The sequence below is a fragment of the Manis pentadactyla genome, chromosome 12 (assembly GCF_030020395.1).
Source record: "Manis pentadactyla isolate mManPen7 chromosome 12, mManPen7.hap1, whole genome shotgun sequence".
In the NCBI taxonomy this organism is placed as follows: domain Eukaryota; kingdom Metazoa; phylum Chordata; class Mammalia; order Pholidota; family Manidae; genus Manis; species Manis pentadactyla.
Window position 1 is genome coordinate 48,330,889 of NC_080030.1, and position 21,598 is coordinate 48,352,486.

Below are 21,598 nucleotides of genomic sequence, written 5' to 3' on the forward strand. Positions count from 1 at the left end.
TCCAACCCATGAAAGATAAACTTACTCAGATATGTAATATGAAAGGGGCACTATACTAAGAAAAGGAGCATGGAGTCCATCAACTGCAAGATCATACTATATACTGGGGAAAAAACTGATACAGAATAATTGACATTGAAGTACAGCCCAGATAAATATCCAAAGGATACTTTAACGATAAAGAATTCTTCAGGCATCCAAGCAGAAAAATCAGATTACCTCCCAGGGAAAAGTCTTATAGGATTCAGATCTCTCCACAGAAATCTAATGTCAAAAATCAGTGAAGCAATTACCTTCTTGTTCTGCTAGGTTTTGAAGGAAGGCATGACTCTAAAATATTTACCCTGCTCAGTTTTTACTTATGTATAGAGATAAGCAGATAAAACATTAAGGTACTCTATAAGCCCTCTCTAAGAAAACTACTTGGAAGAGAGAACAGTCCATTAAGAAAGGAAGAAAGATAAAGAATTTAAGAATGAATACGCTATGATGAAAGTTGAGTTCATTTAAATACAGAATTAAGACAACATCTGGGAGAATAAGGTAGCAGAGTCCTTATAAATGTTCCAAGTGCTAGTAAGCCAAAAGTTATATAAGCAATGGAAATTGGGAGATTGAGGTGAAGGTGGGTGGAAGTGTATGATGCTCTTAACCTCTATTTCAGAGACTAAAATATGTAGTGAATTCCTTATATGGTTTTCAGTCTTTTCACTTAACACTTACAGGCCTCTTTTGGGAAATACATATCTTGCAGAGAAGAGAGCAACTTCTGGAGACTGGCTTCAGTTTCTTTTTCTTAAGTTCAAACAACATAAAAAACTTCAACATTACTTAAAGCATTCGTAGTACGATTCCCTAACTAAAAAATTATTTCCGTCTAATTTTTCTGGGCCTTAATGTCTTCATCTGTTAAGATGGGAGTCCTAGTATCTCGCACAGGGCTGTCATGAGGATGCCGTTTATTTACCTGCGAAGTGCTTAGAAGAGTGCCTGGCTCACAGTTAGGGGTCGCATTTAGGCGGCCTCTATTCCAGCGCTGCACGAAGAGGAGGTAAGTAAGTTTGGCTCATTGCAGCGTGCCCCAGCATCTGCCGTGCTTTTCTCACTTAGGATTTGGTACAGAGCAGTTCATCCTGGTGGTGTCTGAAGTGAACAGCCTCCGATACAGTCCGGGGCTTCGGGCTGGTTCGGGTCTACCTGCGCCAGCTCTGCACCTGGGCGACCTTGGCTTAGCCCACACGGATGACTCAACCGGCCCGGCGTCTGGGCGCCCGTCCTCTTCTCCGCCCAGGCCGCCGACCCCCTGGCTCCCCGGCGGGGCCGCCTCCTGCCACGTGACGCCCCCGCCAGGGGCCCCAGCGCCCTCCTCGCGGACGCGCCGTTCCGGCTCCCGGGCTCCGCCTGTGCGCGGCCTCCTCGGAGCAGCCATCCTCGCGGCTGCCGAGGGCGGCAAAGCCCACGGCATCTGCCATTTGTCATTCAGCCTGGCGGTACCGCCCCGAGCCTTAATTTAGACACGTCTGGGGCGTATTTTGGCCTCACTTTCCTGGCAGACGGACGGGCCAACGGACTGGACGGCGCTGCTAGCAGCCCTGCGGACCGCGGGCCTGGGCGCGCGGGGTGCTTCCCCGGGTCGCCGTCATGGCCGCGGAGGCGGCGCGCCCGCGCAGCCTCGCCTGAGTTCCGGGGGGCTCCGGCCCCGCAGGGTAGGTGGCTGGGCGCCGGCGGCCCGCTCGGTGCTGGGGGCCTCGCGGTGGGCCTGGGGGCGGCGGGGCGGCCGCGTTGCCGCGGAGCGAGGACCGTCCCGGGCGCCGTGCCGCGCCGGGGAGGGTGTGCCGGTGCCGCCGTGCCGCGTACGTGACGGGGTCTGGCGCCTCAGGACCGAGTGTGAAACTCCGGCAGATTGTCACCGCGCAAGGCGAGTGGACTTGGACAAAAAATTCTTCCAACTGGTCGTTCCAAATGCCACTCTTCGACGCGTTCGTGTATATTTGGTTTGGAGTAAGTAATCGGTTTTTGAAACCTGGCACTCTAACCTTGCCAGAAGGCCAAAAAAAAAAAAGTCTGTTAAAAGTAATGTGACTAAACATGAAATGTTTGCATTTACATTCATTATGAAAATAGGTTTTAGTTTTTGCTTTAATATTCTGGACTCTATCAGATCGACTCTTAAAACTATTTACAAATGTGGGCTTCAAAAAATTTCCAGCATTAGGATAGCTGATAATACAATTTGGTTATTTAGACTCAGCATCAAACTTTAAGTATGGTGGCAGGAATTTGTACTTCTTAATAAACTCCTGTAATTTTGACGTTTCTTCTTTCAACAAATGTGTTACTTTTACGTTTTAGGAAACCAATAAAAATTAAAAATAGAAACACTCAGCTTAGGTCCTCCTTCTTCCAGGAATCCTCCCCAAACCCCTCCCTCCCCAGGCAGGATCCGAGGCCCCTCCTGTGAGCTTTCTGGGGCCTCACCAAGGTCCTGGTCCCTTGTTGCCCCTGCCCCCCTCCTGCTCCCCCTCGCCCCCCAGTATATTAACCCATCAGTCTCTCTTGGAGCCCAGTAGATACTTAGCACATGGTAAGTGATGCATACTATTTGATAACCAAAGGAAAAGGTAAAATGACCTGATGTTTCACAGTTTACCTCTAAAATTATAGTGGTAAATGTATATGCCCTTAGATAAGCACATTAATTTAAAAGTTAAGGATCAAGAAAAGCTGATGATGTCTAATGTCCATGTCCCACGTCCTGGCAGTTCCACTCCTAGATATTTATCCTCTAGAGCAATGTTTTCCAAAGTTTGAAGCCCATTTTAGTGGGTGGTGAAATCAGTTAAATGGATTAATGATCAGAATTTGTAAAACATGAACAGAGACCGGAAGATATCAGAACGTGTCTCAAGTCATAGGATATTTGCTTCATGAAACTTCTTTCTCTCTCTCGGGTTTATGCACACACAGATGTGTGTCATGATGTAAAACGTCATTCCTTCGTATGAGTCATGGGCAAAAAAGTTTGAAAGCCACTGCCCTAGATAAATTTTCATACATATGCACAAGCAGACATCCACAGGTTTATTGCAGTGTTATTTGTAGTACCCCAAAGCTGGAAAGCAACCTTTGTGTCCATTTGGAGAAAGGTAGATTGTATACGCTAGTCATAAAATGGAACCCACCCAGTTCAGTGGTGAATGGAGTAGTTTTTCATTTTAACACAAATGTGTCTCAATGTTGAGTCAAAAAAAGCCAAATTGCTGAAGAATATGATATAATCTGTGTGAAATTCAGAACCTGGTGAAATAAAACTGTTGTTTAGGAAGGCACACATAAGCTTTTAAAGTAGAATAGAAAAATAAACTAATACCATAAAAGTAAAGCTAGTAGTCATCTCCTAAAGGAGAGAGGGACATCGAATATGATTGGGCACAGGAGGGCATTTGGGATGCTGGAAATACTTTATCTCCTGACTTGGGCAATGGTTGCATAGCTCTTTGCTTCATAACTGTTTGTTAAATGATACATATAATCTGTACATTAACTTCCCCCCAAGTACATTAAAATAGGGGTGTCCTAAAATGAAGAGGCCTGAAGCTCTAGTCTTTTTTCCAGCTTGTCTTTAAAAAAAAAAAATCATGATCAGGGAGAGGTACCTAGACAATTTAACAATATCACTGATGTTTTATTTCATAAATTCTATGGTGGATACATCAATGTTCATGAAATTCCATGTATGTTATATGTTTTTATATCTTAAATAATGTTTTTTAGTATTTGGAAAAAATTAAAATCACAGATAATATTGTGAACATTTTGGTGTGTTCGCCTTCTAAAAGCAACTTTTGTGTGATCTTCTACAAAATTGAAATTATATTTCATATAGGAATATAAGCCAAAATCAAATTCCTTCATGACAAAATTAAATACTGAACAGTATATAAAAACATAGATCTTCATCAAGGATTTTAAAATGCCAATGCCATCATATTTACCTAAACAATTTCAGATCTTCAGTTACTCTAGGCCACATTTCAAATGCTCAATAACCACATATGGTTGGTGGCCACATATTTTGTGTTATTTTACATTATACTATACTAATGTATTTTACTAACATTTCCATCATTGCAGAGATTTCTGTTGAAAAACAGTTAAGATACAAATCCTTTGTTGGTTATACACACTGCAGATACTCTTCTCTTTGTGCTTTTGTGTCTTGAAGATACTCTCTACTGTTAAGGAAAATACATCTTGACATTTTTTTCTGAAAGTTTTAAAGTTTGTATTTTCTTTATACTTTCAGCTCTTTAAATTTATCTGATACATATGTGTACAGATGTATATATTGTATTTATGTGGTAGGATCAAGATTGATTGCTTTTCTTTTTCCCATGTGGAGCGGTGACTGTCCCAGTGCCAGGCATTTGCTGTGCCACCTTTGTCATGTACATATTCTCAAATATGCTCGGGTCCTTTACTCTGGTCACTGGTTTGTCTCTCTCTCTGCAATTACTGCAGATTTTTATTTACTGTTGCTTTATATGTAGTGTATTTTTTGGTTCAAAAAATTTCCTTTCATTGTATTTTTTCTTACCCCATGAAATTTTTGAAGTATATTTTAGTTCCAAATGTGGAAGGTTTTGTGAGTTATCCTTTTGTTATTGATTTCTAACTTGCACTGTAGTCAGCAAATGAGGGCTCTATGCTACCGACTCTTTGAAATTTGAGAATTGCTTTGTGGCCTCCTGGTTAGTTTTTCAACTGCTCCTTGAATGATTGAGAAGACTATGTACTCACAGACTTTTGGGGCAAGGTAGGCATATAAATATATATATTTATACAAACACATGTATATGTCTTAGATCAAGCCTAAGAATTGTGGCATTCAAATCTTTTTTAACTGTAATTTTTTGGTTTTTCTGTCAGTTACTGAAGATAAGTATAATAAAAATATCAATAAAATAATGATTTTTTTTCAGTCTCTCCTCGTAATTCTATCAGCTTTGCATTATAAAAGTTGAAAGTATATGTAGTTTAGAATTGCTCTATCTTCTCTGTGAAATGGACCTTTTGTCATTCTCTAGTGATGTTCTATATCTCCTTACCCAAACCTGTTATCTTAAAATACATTTTGTTTTATAATACTCCACTCACGCCTTTCTCTTTGTTAGCATTTGCTTAGAGTATCTCTTTCAGATAGGTGAAACCTAATTGTTTGTTCTAATCCACTCTGAAAATCTTTGTCCTTAACTGGAGCTCTTAGTCCAATTAAGTTTAATGTAATTACTGATGTATTTAGGATTAAAGGTAGCATTCTGTTTTGTAGTTTTTACTGTCTTCTTTGTATTTTTATTTTTTCTCTGCCACCTTTTAGATTTTTTCATATTCCATTTTCCTCCCTTTTGACTAGTATGAAAGTTGCCTGTTTTATTTCATTTAATAGTTTTCTTTAAAATTTTAATAAAACTGACAATCTAATGTTTATTAATTTTATTTTTCTTACAAATAATTCAAGAAACCCAGCTTGCTTTGACACCAGTTTATCTCCTGGCTTGCATGTTGTTGTCATCCAGAATTTTAGTTTCATCTTGATTTTTTTGTCCTGTAAATTCGACATCATTTTTTCTTTTTAAGGGTCCCCTTTGCTTGTCATTCCTTCTTGTAACTCAGTTTTCTTTTCTTAACTATATAGTTTAGAAGCTTGTTTATTAAGGGACTGTTGATGGCAAACGTTATCTGAAAATGTCTTTATCTTACTTTCTCATTCATGAATGATGGTTTTGTTCGCTATACAATTCCAGGTTGACAGCTTCCTTCTAAGCCCTTTGGAGGTATCAGTCCATTGACTTCTATTTTCAATGTTAGAGTAAGTTCAAGTAACTGTTATTTGTTGGTAATCTGTCTTCTTTTTACCTGTTTTTAAGATATTCTCTTTTTTCTTATGTTCCAAAGTCTTTTGACAGGGTGTCTAAGTAAGTGTGGACGTTTCATTTGTCCTGGATTTACTCTCTCCTGTCCCTCAGGTTTGTCTTCCATCAGTTCTCAAAAGTTTTATCCTCTGTCTGTTTCAATGTTGCTTTTCCTCCATTTTTTGTATTCTTTCTTTCAAGAATTCTGATTAGACTTCTGTTGAGACTTTATCATCCTTGTCCTTTAATCTGGCTTTTATATATTTTACATACTTCCTTTTGTCCATGTTGAATTCTGGATAATTGCTTCAGATCTTGATCCTAATTTTTGTCTAACTTGTTTTTTTCTCCAAATTGAGCTACAAGTTATGTATGATAAAAATGCAAAAATAAAATGTATAGCTTGATTAAATTATGTATATATCTGTGTGATCACCACCAGATAAAGATGTAAACATTTTCATCCCTGCAGAAGTCCCCTTCTGTCCCTTCCTATTAGAGCCACTTCTCTCTCCACTGTCCTGACTTCTATCACCATGGATTATTTCAAGTGTTCTCAAACTTACTATAAGTAGAATCGTTTAATTTATTCTTCTTTGGTATTGGTTTTATTTCATTCGCAGGATATTTTTGAGAATCATCCGTGTTGCATGTATAAGTAGGTATTTTTGTTTTGCTTTATTTTTTGTTTATAGCAAGGGGTGGCAAACTAGGACCTGTGGGCCAATCCTATTCCAGCCTACAACATATGTTGGCATATAAAATTATATTGGGCATAGCTATGCCCATTCAGCAGAGTTGAGTAGTTATAACAGAAACCATGTGATACCCAAGCCTAAACTATTTACTATTTGGCTCCTTACCGAAAGTTTGGTGACCCCTCGTCTATAGTGCAATACTGCATTATGGCTATTTCACAACTTATTTAACCATTCTCATTGGTGAACATTTGAATTGTTTTCAGTTTGGGGTCATTATAAATAAAATTGTTACAAATGTTCTCAAAACTGCTATTGGTGTACATGTATTTTTATCTCTTGGATGTATATGAAGAAGTTGAACTGATGCTCTTTGTGTGAGTTGACTGCATTTCCATGAATATTAATAATGTTGGACATCATTTCATATCTTTATTGTCCACTCAGATTTCTTCTGTGAAGTGCTTGTTCAAATCTTTTGCCTGTATTTTTTTGACTACATTACTCTTTTTGTTAATTTTTTGTTCCTTATATATTCTGGATAGGAAGTCTTTATCAAATACATATTTGCAAATATTTTCTACCTCTCTGAAATTTGCATATTTACTCTCTTAACAGTGCCTTTGAATGAGAACTGTGTTTATCTGTGTTTTTAGAGGGGTGGAGGGGGGCATTAGTGTTTTTTTGAATTCCACACACAGAATTATCTCTCACCCTCATTTTTGCCCACCCTCAAGGTCCTAAAGATATTTGCCTATGGTTTCCTCCAGGAACTTTATAGTTTTAGTCCTTGCACTTGAGTCATTGATTTATCTCCAGTTGATTTTTGTGTATGATGTGAAGTAGGGGTTAAGATTTATTTTCCATATGTACGTCCATCTGCTTTACATATTTATTGAAAAGACTTTTCTTTTTCCATTGAATTCAGTGGGCCCTTTGTTGAAAATGAATGATCATATATTTGGATCTGTTTCTGGACTCTATTCTGTTCCACTTAGACTATTTATCAATTCTTCCATCTGTACCACACTTTACTAATTACTATAGTTTATAGTAAATCTTGACATACAGTAGTATGAGCCCTCCAATTTTGTTCTTCTTAAGGATTGTTTTGGCTATTTAAGTGCTTTTGAGTTCCATATGAATTTTAGAGTGAGCTTGTCAACATCTGTTTAAAAAAAAAAATTCTGCCAGACTTTTGATTAGGATTGTGTTGACTCTGCAGAACAATTTTAGGAGAACGGACATTTTTATAGAATCTTTCCATTTATGAACATAGTATATCTCTCCATGGAGTAGGTTCTTCACTTATTCTCAGCACTGATTTGTGTTTTTCAGTGTAAAGGACTTCACGTTATTAAATTATTTCTAGGCATTTGGGGGTTTTTGTTATTGTAGATAGTATCATTTTTTTCTATTTTATTTCCAACCATCTTGTTAGTATATAGAAATACAATTCATTTTTATATATTGAGCTTGTATTTTATGATTTTGCTAAATTCAATTATCAGTTATTGTAGGTTATTGGGGATTTTCTAAATGCACAATCATGTCATCTGCCAAAAACAAACAAACAAAAAAGGTTTGCTTGCCTTTCTAATCTCTATTTCTTTTTTCTTTTTCTTGCTTTATGGCACTGGCTGGGAACACCAGAACAATATTTAAGGAAGTGTTAAAATGGATATCCTTGCTTTTTCCTGATCTTATGGGAGGATACCTCAGTATTTCACTATTAAGGATGATGTTCACTACATGTTGTTTTATGGAATATCTTTACCAAATTGAGGAAATTTTCTTCTATTCCTGGCTTACTAGGATTTGATTTCACATATGAGTATTGAATTTTTAAAAGCTTTTAATTATGAAATAATTTTAGATTTACAAAAGAGTTGCAAAGATAGTAGAGAGTGTTCCTATTTACTGCCACCCAGCTTCCTCTAATGTTAACATATATAACCAAATTTTGGTATACTCACCAAATTAAGAAATTAACATTGGTTTAATACAGTTAACTAAAAGACTATTCAGATTTCCCCAGTTTTTCCACCAATGTACATTTTTTTCCCAAGATCTAATCCATATACCACATTGCATTTAGTTGTCATGTCTCTCTTGTCCAGTCTGTGACAGTTATTTAGCCTTTCCTTGTTTTACGTGACCTTGCCACTTTTGAAGAATACTTGTCATGTGTTTAGTATAGTGTCCCTCAACTTAGGTTTGTCTGCTGTTTTCTCACAGTTAGACTGAGAGGATGGACTTTGGGGGAAGAATAACACAAAGATGTTGTGCCCTTCCCATTGCATCGTATCTGGAGGCACATAAATCCACATGAGCATATTAACCTTGATCACCTAGTTTAGACAGTGTCTGCCAGGTTTCTCCATTGTAACATTACTACTATTCACTTTCTACGCTCTATTTTATTAGAAGCAAGTCCCCACTTTAGGGGAGGAGAGGTAAGAGTTTCACATGATTTGTAGATGTATGTTAAAATTACCATAATAATTAAATATTTTGATTTATGTGTAAATGTCCTGTTTCTCCTTAAAGTTTGCCCACTAATTTTTTAATTTCCAGCTGATCTTGTCTGTAGCAATTATTACTGAGGTGATTTTCCATTTCTTTCATATATTTATTAACTAGAATTCTGACATTGGAGCCAATCAGCCTGGGTTTAATTCCTAGTTCTTCCTTTTCCTTGTCATACAGTATAATCTTGAACAGTTCTCTATATTTTGATTTTTCTCCTCTATAGAATAGAGATAGCGAGTATCTATCATAGAAGGTTGTTAAGAGGATTAAATGAGCTAATACATAAAGGGCTAAATTTGTGCTTATCCCCTAGGATGTACTCATTTTTTTCATTCTGTATTTCTTGATGTGGTAGGTTATTTTAATTATTTTAATAGTTATATTAATTACTAAATCATCTTGTACTCTTGGGTAAACCTTATATTTATATGATGTGGATTTAACTTACTGTTTAATTTTTTTTCACGTACTATTCATGAGTCATACAGTAGCTGTTCTTTTGCCATATACCAAAAAGACATAATAAATGATAGATTCCTAAATTGTGTGTGTGTGTGTGTGTGTGTTTTACACAAAAGCTTAGCAACAGAGGTGGCGAAATACCCAACTTTCTAGAGCAATTTATATCTGAGTCCCTTGGTAGAGATATAGAGATAGCTCTTGCAAATGAGTTTTTTTAAAATACTGAATTGACAAAATTCAAACTTGGCTTATATTGTGATAAATGGACACTCAGCAGGAAGGAAAAATGTTCTTAGCTTTTCTACATGTGTTGCCTTAAACATTGTATTACTGTAGAGGTTTTACTACTTGGAATATTTTAAAGGTTCATTTGCCAACATTATGTATTAATAAACACTTTTGATGTGCCTGGCAATGTGTTGTTCTGGTGTGGGATACTTCTTTGCTCTGGAGGAGCTTATGGGTCAGTCAGGATCATGTAAAAAGTTGAAGGCAGACCTGTGTGCTTTCAGGGAAATTCCCTGTGTGCATTCTGGGAAATTCAGTGTCTGTTCATTTTTTTTAAATTGATAAAATTGAACTCTAATATCTTTCTTGTCTGTTCCTTTCACACCTCTTAGCATTTTGGATTAGGCCCTTACCATCTTATGCTACTTCTCCCTATATTGAGGTTTCCTTCCTTTCCCATCATGTGTAATGAGTGCTGGCATCAGTTCACTGAAAGGGATCATTCAGTGACATTCCACGACTTGAGAAAACAGGTCCTTGACTTTTTAGCCTGACAGTATTCCTTCTCCATCTATCCCAGTTTGTTTTACTAGCCCTGTAGTCTTTCTTCTCAGAATTAGTCCAGTGGTGTGGTTGGTCTCATCTACTCACCAGAACCTGAAGTCACTCACCTGTTTTGAGGCTGTGCTCTTATTCATGCCATTTCCTCTGCCTTAATGGATTTTCCAAAAATTTTCCTGGCTCTTCATAGGATACTCACTCCACAATCCTACTAGCTAGATAGGAACCCTATAATTTGTAATCTATAGTCCTTATTAAATTCTTACCTTTCATTACCAATCTTTAAATCTAAATGTCATTTCTAGTTGGTCTGGTTCTTAGCGATAGGGTTCCAGTACCTGCCATGATACTTTGCATACAAAGAGCTATTGCTAAATAACTACCACTCTTAAGTACCTACTGTAATTGTGCTATAATTTTGCAAAGTAAGTATTATTGTCTCTGTTTTAAATTGTGAAGAAACTCAGTATCAAAGAGATTAAGTAACTTGCCCAACACTATATAGTTAGTAAGTGGCAAAACTGGTTTGTCTGATTCAAAGGCTCTTGCTATTTCATTTATGCTGTGCTGCTTTGGTACTAAAAATAAATAGAATTATTAAACAGATGTATTTATGGTTAAAATACACTACTGAAATTGCATCATTTACATTGCCATTATGCTTTGCGGAGTCTTCACTTTAGTGATCTCGTTAGCTGCTGTGAACTGATATACTTTTGCTTTCTTTGGATTTTCCTACTAAGCCTTTACTGATACTAATGGATAGGATTTGAATAGTCTGTTTGGCTTATTTTGGGGTCAGTGAAACAGATAAAGACTTAGGCACAATTTGTTTGGTCTTTACTTTTAGCTGAAAAAATTTGTATTTGCCTAATACTTTATCAGTTGCCTAGTAAAGGTTAAAAATAGTCTGCTTTTATGAAGTATTTTTTCTCTTTCTATTGAGGTATAAAATATACAAGGAAAAAGTATAGAGTGTGCCAATTTATACAACTTGATGAATTTTTATATATATTTACCCCTGTGCAACCACTAGATCAAGAAAGACAATATTACATGCATCTAGAAAGAGAAAATTCTTTCATGCATCTTCCAGCCAGTACCTCCCTTAACAGTACTGATTTCTGTCACTGCAGATTAGTTTTGCTATCTTGAACTTTAAGGGTAACCAAATAGTTATATATTCCTTTGTGTCTGACTGCTTTCACCCAACATAATTTTTAAAAACTCACTTATGTTGATCCACATATACGTAATTTGTTTTTTCTCACATATATTTCTTCTGAGTAGCACTCCATTATATTAACATGTCATGCCTTATTTATTCGTTAATAGACATGTGGATTATGTTCTAATTTTGGCTATTGAAATAAACTTGCTATGAATAGTCATAAGCAGATCTTTTGGTGGACATTTGCAGTATTTCACTTGGGAATTTAGCTAAAACTAGAATTAAGTCATATGGTAGCCATATGTTTAATTTTAGCAAATTTTGCTGAACAGTTTACCAATAGTGAATGAATGAATGAAAACTCCTAGCCTAAGAGTTACAGCTGTAGTGTTTTCACCAGTGCTTGATGTTGTTCTTCTTTTTCGCTTTAAGCTTTCTGGTGAATGTGAGGTTATATTTCATGGTTTTCATTTTCACTTCCTTCATTATTAGTAATGTTGAGCACCTTTCCATATGTGTTTTAGATAATTTGGATTTTTTGTGTGTGCAGTACTCAAGTATTTTTGCGTATTTTTATCGGGTTTGTCATCTTATGGTTTTGTAGGAATTTATATTCTGGATAGAATTCTTTAGTGGATATATGTATTGCAGTAGCTTCTTGATCTGTGGCTTGGGCTATCAGGCAATATTTGCAGTCTCTGCCATAGCTTTGGTTTGTGAGTACTTTGTAGGTGCTTAATACACATTTTGTTTGATTAACTCTCAGCTACGTCACATGGCAACCTCATAATCATACATGCAGATATCACAGCTGTGTGGTAGAAAACTCTCCCAGATCTATTTAACAAGAAGTGTGCCAAGGTGTAATGGGGTCAGCTGCTTTGTAGTGAGACAAATGTCCAGATCTTGTTAAAGTTCATCTCAAGTAACCCAGTGTTTTTCTTCTTTATATGGCATTGTTGCCATCAAAGTAATGGGAAGGGAATAAAACCCTAAATCAAGACAATTTAAAGAAAGATGTAGCTCAGCAGGGCTCATAATAGAGTGTACTATGGTGGGAAGGAGCAATATGAAGCATCTTTTGGTCTTGATTAGCTCCTAAACATCCTTCATCCTTTATATTTTGGAAAAGAGACTGGAGGTCTAGAAACCAGATCTGTTTGTTTTAATTTTGCTATTGGCTGCCATTAATGCAGTCAGTGGATATAAATTTTTCATTTCATAGGAAATATTTAGTATTACTAGACCTTGAAACAAAAGCTCTTTGTTTGATAGTTAAGGTTTGGGCCCATCCAGTATTAAATGACCTTCCCTCTTTCATCCCTGAGAAAGATACTCTGAAATATCCAGGAAGGGTAGAGGTATTAATCTGCTTGGGCTGCCATAAAAAAAATACTATAGACTCTATGGCTTAAACAACAGAAGTTTATTTACTCACAGTTACAGAGTCTAGAAGTCCAAGATGAAAGTGCCAGCAATTCCATATTCTGGTGAGAAATTTCTGGCTTCTAGACAGCAGCCTTCTTGTTGGGTCGTCACTTGACCTCTCCTCTGTGCATATGTGGAGAGAGGGTGGTCTCTAATGTCTCTTCCTTCTAGGGAAACATGAGTTCCACCTCTATGACCTCTTCCTCTTTAAAGGCCTTGTCACCAAATATAATCATATTGGAGGTTAGGGTTTCAACATATGAATTTTGCAGGGACATAATTCAGTCTGTAACATTCTGCCTTCTGCCCCTACTAAATTCATGTCCTTTTTGCATGCAGAATACATTCATTACATCCCAACAGCCTCAAACCATTCCAGCATCAACTCAAGAAGATTACAGTCCCAAATCTTACCTAAACATCATCTAAATCAGATGTAGATGAGACTCGAGGTGTGATTCATCTCAAGGCAGAATTCCTTTCCAGTTGTGAACCTGTGAAACCAAACAAGTTCGGTGGTTCCAAAATACTATGGTGGGACAAGCCTAGGGATAGACCTTCCCATTACAAAAGGGAGATGCTGGGAAGAAGAAAGGGGTTGAAGGGTCCTAAAGAAATCTCAACTCTAGCAAGGCAAATTCTGTTGCATTTTAAGGCTCAGGAATATTCTTCTTTGGCTTGATGATCTGCCCTGTGTCCCCATGGCCCTAGGTGGTGGCCCTAACCCCTCAGGCACTGGATGAGGGCTGCCTGGCCCACTGAAACCAAGGCATACCATGCCTTCTGAAATTAAAGAGGAAACACTTTGCTGATGGGCATGTAGCGGAAGTGGAATAGTGATGTCTGAATTGCCTTTAGGGTCATTCTTTCCTTGCTTGAAAAATAAAGCATGTTTGCAGTCACATGGCTCTATCAGCTAGTCCTATTCAATCTCAGAAGTCCAAAAGATGTCCTTTATGTCATCCCATCTACGTTTCCTTGGTTCATACTGGCAGTGTCTCTGCTGGTATACTCCCATCTCTGGTTTCTGCTGACTTGGCTGATTAACTCGAAGGGAATCTTACAGAGTGACTGTCCATCCTCATCTCTGGTGTTCTCTCTAGGACATGGTTTCTTATTGTTTACAGTATTAATAGAGAATTTTTCCAAATCTTCAAATTCTCATTCCCTTTTGCTTAATGATTCCTTCAATTTTCTTTTCTTGCATTTTACTATAAGTAGTAAGGAGACCACAACTTCAACACTAAGTTTAGAAATATCTTCAGCTAAGTATCCAGTTTCATCACTTGCAGGTTCTTCCTTCCACTAAACACTGGAACATAATTCAGCCAAATTCTTTGCTACTTTATAGAAAGGATCATCTTTCCTCCAGTTCCCAATAGTGTGATCTTTATTTCCTCCTGAGTTTTCACCCAAATCACCTCTAACATTCATATTTCTACCAATAGTCTTGATAAGGCAATCTTGGATTTTTCTAGCACACACCTCAAAACTCTCCCAGCCTCTACCCGTTACCCAGTTCCAAAGATACTTCCACATTTTTAGGCATTTGTTAAAGCAGCAGCTCACTTCATGGTACCAAATCTGTATTAGCACGCTTAGGTTGCCATAGCAGAATACCATAGATTGGGTTGCTGAAATAACAGAAATTTCTCAAAATTCTGAAGGCTAGGAGTCCAAGGTGCCAGCAGATTCGTTTTTAACGAAGCCTCCCTCCCTTGCTTGTAGATGGCTGCCTTCTTGCTGTGTCCTCGCATGGCTTTTCTTCTGTGCGTGCATGCATGCACACATAGTAAGAGTGGTCTTTGGTGTCTCTTCAACTTCTTATAAGGTGTCCTTGTAAGCGTTCCACACTTAACCTCATTTAGCATTAATTACCTCCTCAAAGACCCCATCTTCAAATAGTCATGGGGAGGGGAGTGGTGGGTGGGTTGGGGCTTCAACATATGAAAATTAGAGGACACAATTCAGTCTGTAACAATGGGTTTTCTAGAAATGCATACATCATTTGCACATTGGGACTGAATATGGGCTACTTTAGTGTTCATGCGGCTCTGATTCCTTGCTATATATTTTACAAAAATAATAGTAGTATTTATAATGTAATTAGTTTAGTTTAGCTCTTGCAGATTTTGAAAGCTTCTGTGAAGTAGAACTGTTATGTTAAATCTGTCTGCACTTATGAAGCCTGGAGTCAATGTCTTATGTTTTAAGGATAATACATATTCAAAGAGATGTTTAAAACTGTGATCTGTAAAATTGCTTTTAAACAACTGCAGAAAGATGTTCATATTCTCAGAGAACATGATATAAAATTCTGACATCTTTCTGGAATTATATACCTTTTTGTGTTAATACAGATCCAGAAATAGTATTTGGATATCATTGGTTATAAATTTTGGATTTTTTTTTGTGGTGACATACTGCTTTGGTTAATCCTAGTTTTTTCCCACAATGTTAAAGGAGTAAATGATGAAAAATATTTTAGTTTTAAAGCATAAACATGTTCCTCAGATTTCCAAAAATTCGAGTAGATGGTGTCTGTGTGTATGTAAAAGAAGAAGGATTATCTAAATTTCTCAATTAGACTGACAATTCAAAATATCTTGTAATTACCAAAAATCGCTGAACTTCCCTGCTTGCTCTTATACTGGCTTGGATTCAAATAGGAAACAGGAGGAAGATAACTTGGTTGGCCCATGAGGCTGGGAGAAGAGGATTAATCAGAGGTTGTGCATACTGAAGATGTTTATTTCATGGATCTTCCCTTAGAAACATTCAGCTATAAAGGAGCCATGGACATACAATGGGGAAATGACAGCCTCTTCAACAGCTGGTGTTGGCAAAACTGGACAGCTACATGCAAGAGAATGAAAGTGGATTATTGTCTAATCCCATACACAAAAGTAAACTCGAAATGGATCAAAGACCTGAATGTAAGTCATGAAACCATAAAACTCTTAAAAGACAACATAGGTAAACATCTCCTGAATATAATAAGCACGAGTAACTTCTTCCTGAATGCATCTCCTCGAGCAAGGGAAACAAAAGCAAAAATGAACTTACGGGACTACGTCAAACTAAAAAGTTTCTGTACACAAAGGACACCGTCAACAGAACAAAAAGGCATCCTACAGTATGGGAGAATATATTTCTAAATGCCATAGCCGACAAGGGATTAACATCCAAAATATATAAAGAACTTACATGCCTCAACACCCAAAAAGCAAATAACCCGGTTAACAAATGGACAGAGGACATGAAGAGACAGTTCTCCAAAGAAGAAATTCAGATGGCCAACAGACACATGAAAAGATGCTCCACATCACTAATCATCAGGGAAATGCAAATTAAAACCACAATGAGATATCACCTCACACCAGTAAGGATGGCCAGCATCAAAGAGACTAAGAACAACAGATGCTGGCGAGGATGCAGAGAAAGGGGAACCCTCCTACACTGCTGGTGGGACTGTAGCTAGTTCAACCATTGTGGAAAGCAGTATGGAGGTTCCTCAAAAAACTCAAAATAGAAATACCATTTGACCTGGGAATTCCTATCCTTGGAATTTACGCAAAGAATACAACTTCTCAGATTCAAAAAGACATATGCACTGCTATGTTTATCGCAGCATTTTTTACAATAGCCAAGATATGGAAACAACCTAAGTGTCCATCAGTAGATGAATGGATAAAGAAGATTTGGTACATATACACAATGGAATATTATTCAGCCATAAGAAAGAAACAAATTGTACCATTTGCAACAAAATGAATGCAGCTGGAGGACATTATGCTCAGTGAAATATGTCAGGTAGAGAAAGACAACTGCCAAATGATTTCCTTCATTTGTGGAGTGTAACAATGAAGCAAAACTGAAGGAACAAAATAGCAGCAGACTCAGAGACTCCAAGAAGGGACTAGTGGTTACCAAAGGGGAGGAGTGTGGGAGGGCAGGTGGGGAGGGAGGGAGAAGGGGACTGAGGGGTATTATGTTTAGTACACATGGTGTGGGGGATCACAGGGAGAACAGTGTAGCACAGAGAAGGCAAATAGTGACTCTGTGGCATCCTACTACACTGATGGACAGTGCCTGCATTGGGGTATGGGTGAGGACTTGATAGTATGGGTAAATGTAGTAACCACATTATTTTTTCATGTGAAACCTTTATAAGAGTGTATATCAATAATACCTTAATAAAAAAAAAAAGAAACATTCAGCTGTCTGGAAACCAGTATCCCTTCCGGTAGTTGTGATAGGTGAAGGGAGTGGCGTAGTCTTTTCCATCTCTTGCCTGAGTATTTTCTCCTGAAAGATCTATATTACTTTCAAATGGGAAGTGAAAAAATAGGATTTCAGACTACATTAAATCTCTGCAGGGGACTTTGGAACAGCTAATGATAGAGCTAATTGTAGTAAAAACAGCATCTGACCTCCCTTTTTTGGAGCACAGACTGATGTATACCAGTTCCTCCAGAACTGATACTTCTAGATCCCCATTTGTAAGGGGGAAATAAAGTGAAGTAAATAGAAAACGTTTCCAAATGAAAAGGAGATAAAAAATCTGTTAAAACCAGGTGGCTGCAATAAGAACACAAATACAGACAGCATGTAGTAGCAATAATGAGGTGCCCTAGAATTAGTAAAAAATCAATTATGTAGAAGAAATTTGAGCAGATATCTACTTTAAAAGGCATAGTCTTTCTTTAGAACAGGATTGTACAGCTACGCTTTATAAATGCTATTTACAAAATTAAAGAATGTATCAACTGAGTAAGTTTTCTTGATGAGATTTGGTGGCATTTTTAACATGACCAAGGTAAGAAGGAGATCTGATTAGCAGAGAAGACTGTTGGGTCCCCCAATATCTGTATTATTGTGGTGTAGAATATGGTAAAGTTGGTTCCTCTGTCAACAACTGATACCACTGTCTATTAAGACCATTTAACTAACTTACCTTGTTTGGACTCTACTCCATTTAGAAACCTGTGTACCAGGAGATGCTAAGTTATGCTGTAGAACAAAACAACTCCAAAAGCTCAATGGTTAACACAACAAAAATTTTCTAGTTTGTTTTTTTCCCATGCTACATGTCCAGAGTAGATTGGTGGGAGTCTGTTTTATACAGTCACTCAGTGACCTGTTATACCTTGTAGCTATATGATCTAAAACACATGGCAGTGAGACATAGGTTTCCAAATTATAAGGGAGTATTAGAGGATCTCATGCTGTTAATTAAATACTTAAGTTTGGAATACTTGTTTCTGCTCACAGCCCCTTAGCTAAAGTAAGTCACAGTGCTTCTCAATAACTTTAATGGAGTGGGAAAAATTTACTTGTCTCATAATCCCAGAAGAAGATGACAGTAACAGTGAGCAGTGGAAATTTCAGCCATAGTCAGTCTTCTGCTCATTACGTATTCAATTCATTCTTCTTCCCAATACAGAATACACTAAGTCCCCAAGGGATACAAGTTGACTTTTGATCCAATTACTGTATTCCACTCAGTGTCTAGGAGTTCTGGGTTATATACCTGGGTTAATAATTTCTACACTAGATCTAGATATGGCTTCCCTTGATTAAGAGACCTGTGAAATTAAAATGTCAATTATTGCATGTACATGAACACACACACACACACCACTGCCTCACTCACCACCACACTAATATATAATGGTAGAATAGGGAGAGGTTAAATACAGTAGGCCATTATGTCCAGGAAATGGAAACATAGAAGATATACTGGAGACACTGATCCATAGCAATTCTGAAATCCTTCATGACAGGTATTGGGATGCCCTGCAGGAGTATGGTCTTCTCCAGTAGGGCCTGATTCTACCTACCTGTTCATTGTTTTCAGAGGTCATGGTCCTGACCTCTGGAGAGTTTGTCCTTTTCTTTTATCTTGCTTAGGCACATATGAATGGGAGAATTTGCTCTCCTTGGGAACTGAGCCACTCTTTCTGCCCACTCCCTCTATGTGAAAGGTTGGGAGCCAAAGGCTCATTTTAAGACTTCAGCTGATAGGTTGGTTCTCTGGCAGCCCAATGCCCTCCAAAATCTACAAGGTTTCTTATTTGTTTTCTGGTTAGTTCTATGTGCTAGGAAATATAACCTTACTGTTTTGTTCTGAGACCTGGTTTTCAAGTCTGCTGCACTGAATTGCTTTCTCTCTTCTGTAGCTCTCTTTCTGGACCTAGGAAAAGTTATTTTGGGACTGGATGGCTTCTAGTAGAAAGCTTTACCCTTAATCTGATCTGTTTCCTAATTTTACCCAAATGAAATGATTTAATGGGCATATTATCCTTGCCCTATGGCAATTTAATTAAAAAAATAAGTTTTCCTAGGTTTATGACTTTCAAAGTCTTTAACTGTTAGTGTGGCAGTTGAGAAGTACAGTTGGCTCTTGAACTACATAGGTTTGAACTGCACAGGTCCACTTATATGTGGATTTTTTTCAGTCTGCATATGATTTTTTTCAATCCACATATAAAATTTTGGGGGCCTTGTGACAATTTGTGAAAACATTTTATTTTCTCTAGCTTATTTTATTGTAGGAATAAATATATAACATACAAAATATGTGTTTATCAACTATGTTATCAGTAAGACTTCTGCTTAACAGTAGGCTATTAGTTTTTTCAGGGGAATCAAAAGTTATACATGGCTTTTCAATTTTGCAGGGGTTTAGCACCCCAATCACTGCATTGCTCAAGGGTCAACTGTAGTTAATTCTTATAAGTCTACATTTTTAATGGCACATCTGAAATGTTTTGAATCTTTCCCCTTTACTTCTTGAAAATTAGATAGTTCTTTTCTGAGCTCATCTCTTGAATACCTTGCCAGGTGCAGCCAAATAACAACCAATGCACAGTTCAAATGTTTTGTTTTCTTACCTCTTCTAGAGCAGCAAGTTCATTCATTAGGCAGGTAATCTGCTTTCTGAGGTTCCAAAAACAAATGCTTTACAAATATTTTACCACTGTATAACATACCTACTTTTCAAGTTTCCTCACTTCTTCCTGACCACTAAATATATTTTAAGTTTTTGCTAGAGAAGCATCCTACTATGGCAGCAATTTCAATGCACTTAGGATGGGCCAAAGTTATGCTGTGCCAAAAGCTACCCCAAAACCTCAGTGGCTTCAGTGAAGAAAGTTTTTTTTTTTTTTTCAGACATTGAACATCCATTGTAGATTTGTAGGTTACTCTGCTCCACATAGTCACTCAGGCCTGTGGATGCACACCATGTCATAGTAATATGCTTTCTTCTGGAACACTTGATTGCCATGGTAGGGAAAGAAAATATTAAATGATCTATTAAATAGCAATTAACTGTTTAATTAGCAGCCTAGAACTAGTCACATGACCCTGCCTAATTGCAAGGGAGTAGAGAAGTTCAAATAGGAAGGACTTGTACTGGACATCTAAACAGTTAAAAGTTGGAAGTTAAGCTAATAAGCTAACTGTAAAAATAGACTCTATCATTATTTGATAGATTCATCTCATATGATCTGGAAAACCAGGTTGAATGTAGAATTCTTGGAGTCTTGAGACTTCTGCATCTCTGCAACATGACAGTATAGGGAGAGCTAGCCCATCTTCTCTTCTCTTTATGTGCAAGGCCCAATGCTGCACCATGAAGGACACACATTTGAGCTATGTCTATACCCCTCCAAAGAGCCATCCCTTGGCCACTTCTTGGGCCTAGGGCTGCATACACAGGGGCACAATCTGTCCTCAGAAACATGGGTCTGGGAAAGAGGGTTGTGTAGTCCCTGGTGGCAGGCTTGAAACTCTTTGGATAAGAAATCCCATAGTTCCAGAGCCTGGAGCTTGGTCCAGGAGGGCATTCTGGGCCTGGTTGAGTATGTTCACTTAGGCCCTTGGACTTTACTCTAGAGGAAGGGTTTGCTATGAACCCTTCTTGACTAGATTTAAGGGCAGTATTGAGCAAGTGTAATGTCTTTGTGCCTAGATGAGCACTGAATATGCATATGCATAAGCACACAGGTCTGTACCATGTCTTGTTCTTACTCATTTAGCTTCTTAGAACTCAGGGAAGGAAAATGCCTTGATCTCCAAAGATGAGTATCATATCTTGACAATTACAATTCTCATTGTAATGTCTTACTATGATACATAAATTAGTTTCTCTTGTGTTTGCTAATAGTAAATTTGCATCAACTCTAGGTCTTTTGACCTTATGTAGAAGTATTAGGACTATGTCATATCTCTCTATGCTTGTACCTCGTTACCATGTAATAAGAATAGCTAAGAAACTGTGCAATCTAACTATGGCAGGCAGTGCAGGGTGCAGAATCCAAGTGATCAAGTCAAGTGCTGGCTCTACTTCTTAACTGCTATTTGGAAGGGTTTTAGCCTTTATCAGCCAAAATTTTACAAAGGGGATAAAACCATCCATTATTGGGTGGTTGTGACAAAATAATATGCACCAAATGGGAGAAATATTTGTAAATGACATATCCGACAAGGGGTTAACATCCAAAGTATATAAAGAACTCACATGCCTCAACACCCAAGAAGTAAATAACCCTATTAAAAAATGGGTGGAGGATACGAACAGACACTTCTCCAAAGAAGAA

General features: G+C 37.6%; 1 protein-coding gene across 8 annotated transcripts in view; it reads left to right on the top strand.

The window, feature by feature from the left end:
• Positions 1–1,407: 1,407 nt before the first annotated feature.
• PLAGL1 (PLAG1 like zinc finger 1) overlaps positions 1,408–21,598 on the top strand; it is a 67,646-nt gene continuing 47,455 nt past the window's right edge. For 7 of the 8 annotated variants that reach the window (XM_036906848.2, XM_036906850.2, XM_036906857.2 and 4 more), the window contains exon 1: positions 1,408–1,706. The gene's annotated coding sequence lies outside the window, so the exon portion shown is untranslated. Of the gene's footprint in view, positions 1,707–1,749; positions 2,002–21,598 lie in introns of those variants that run through there. The other variant, XM_036906852.2, reaches the window with a different exon arrangement.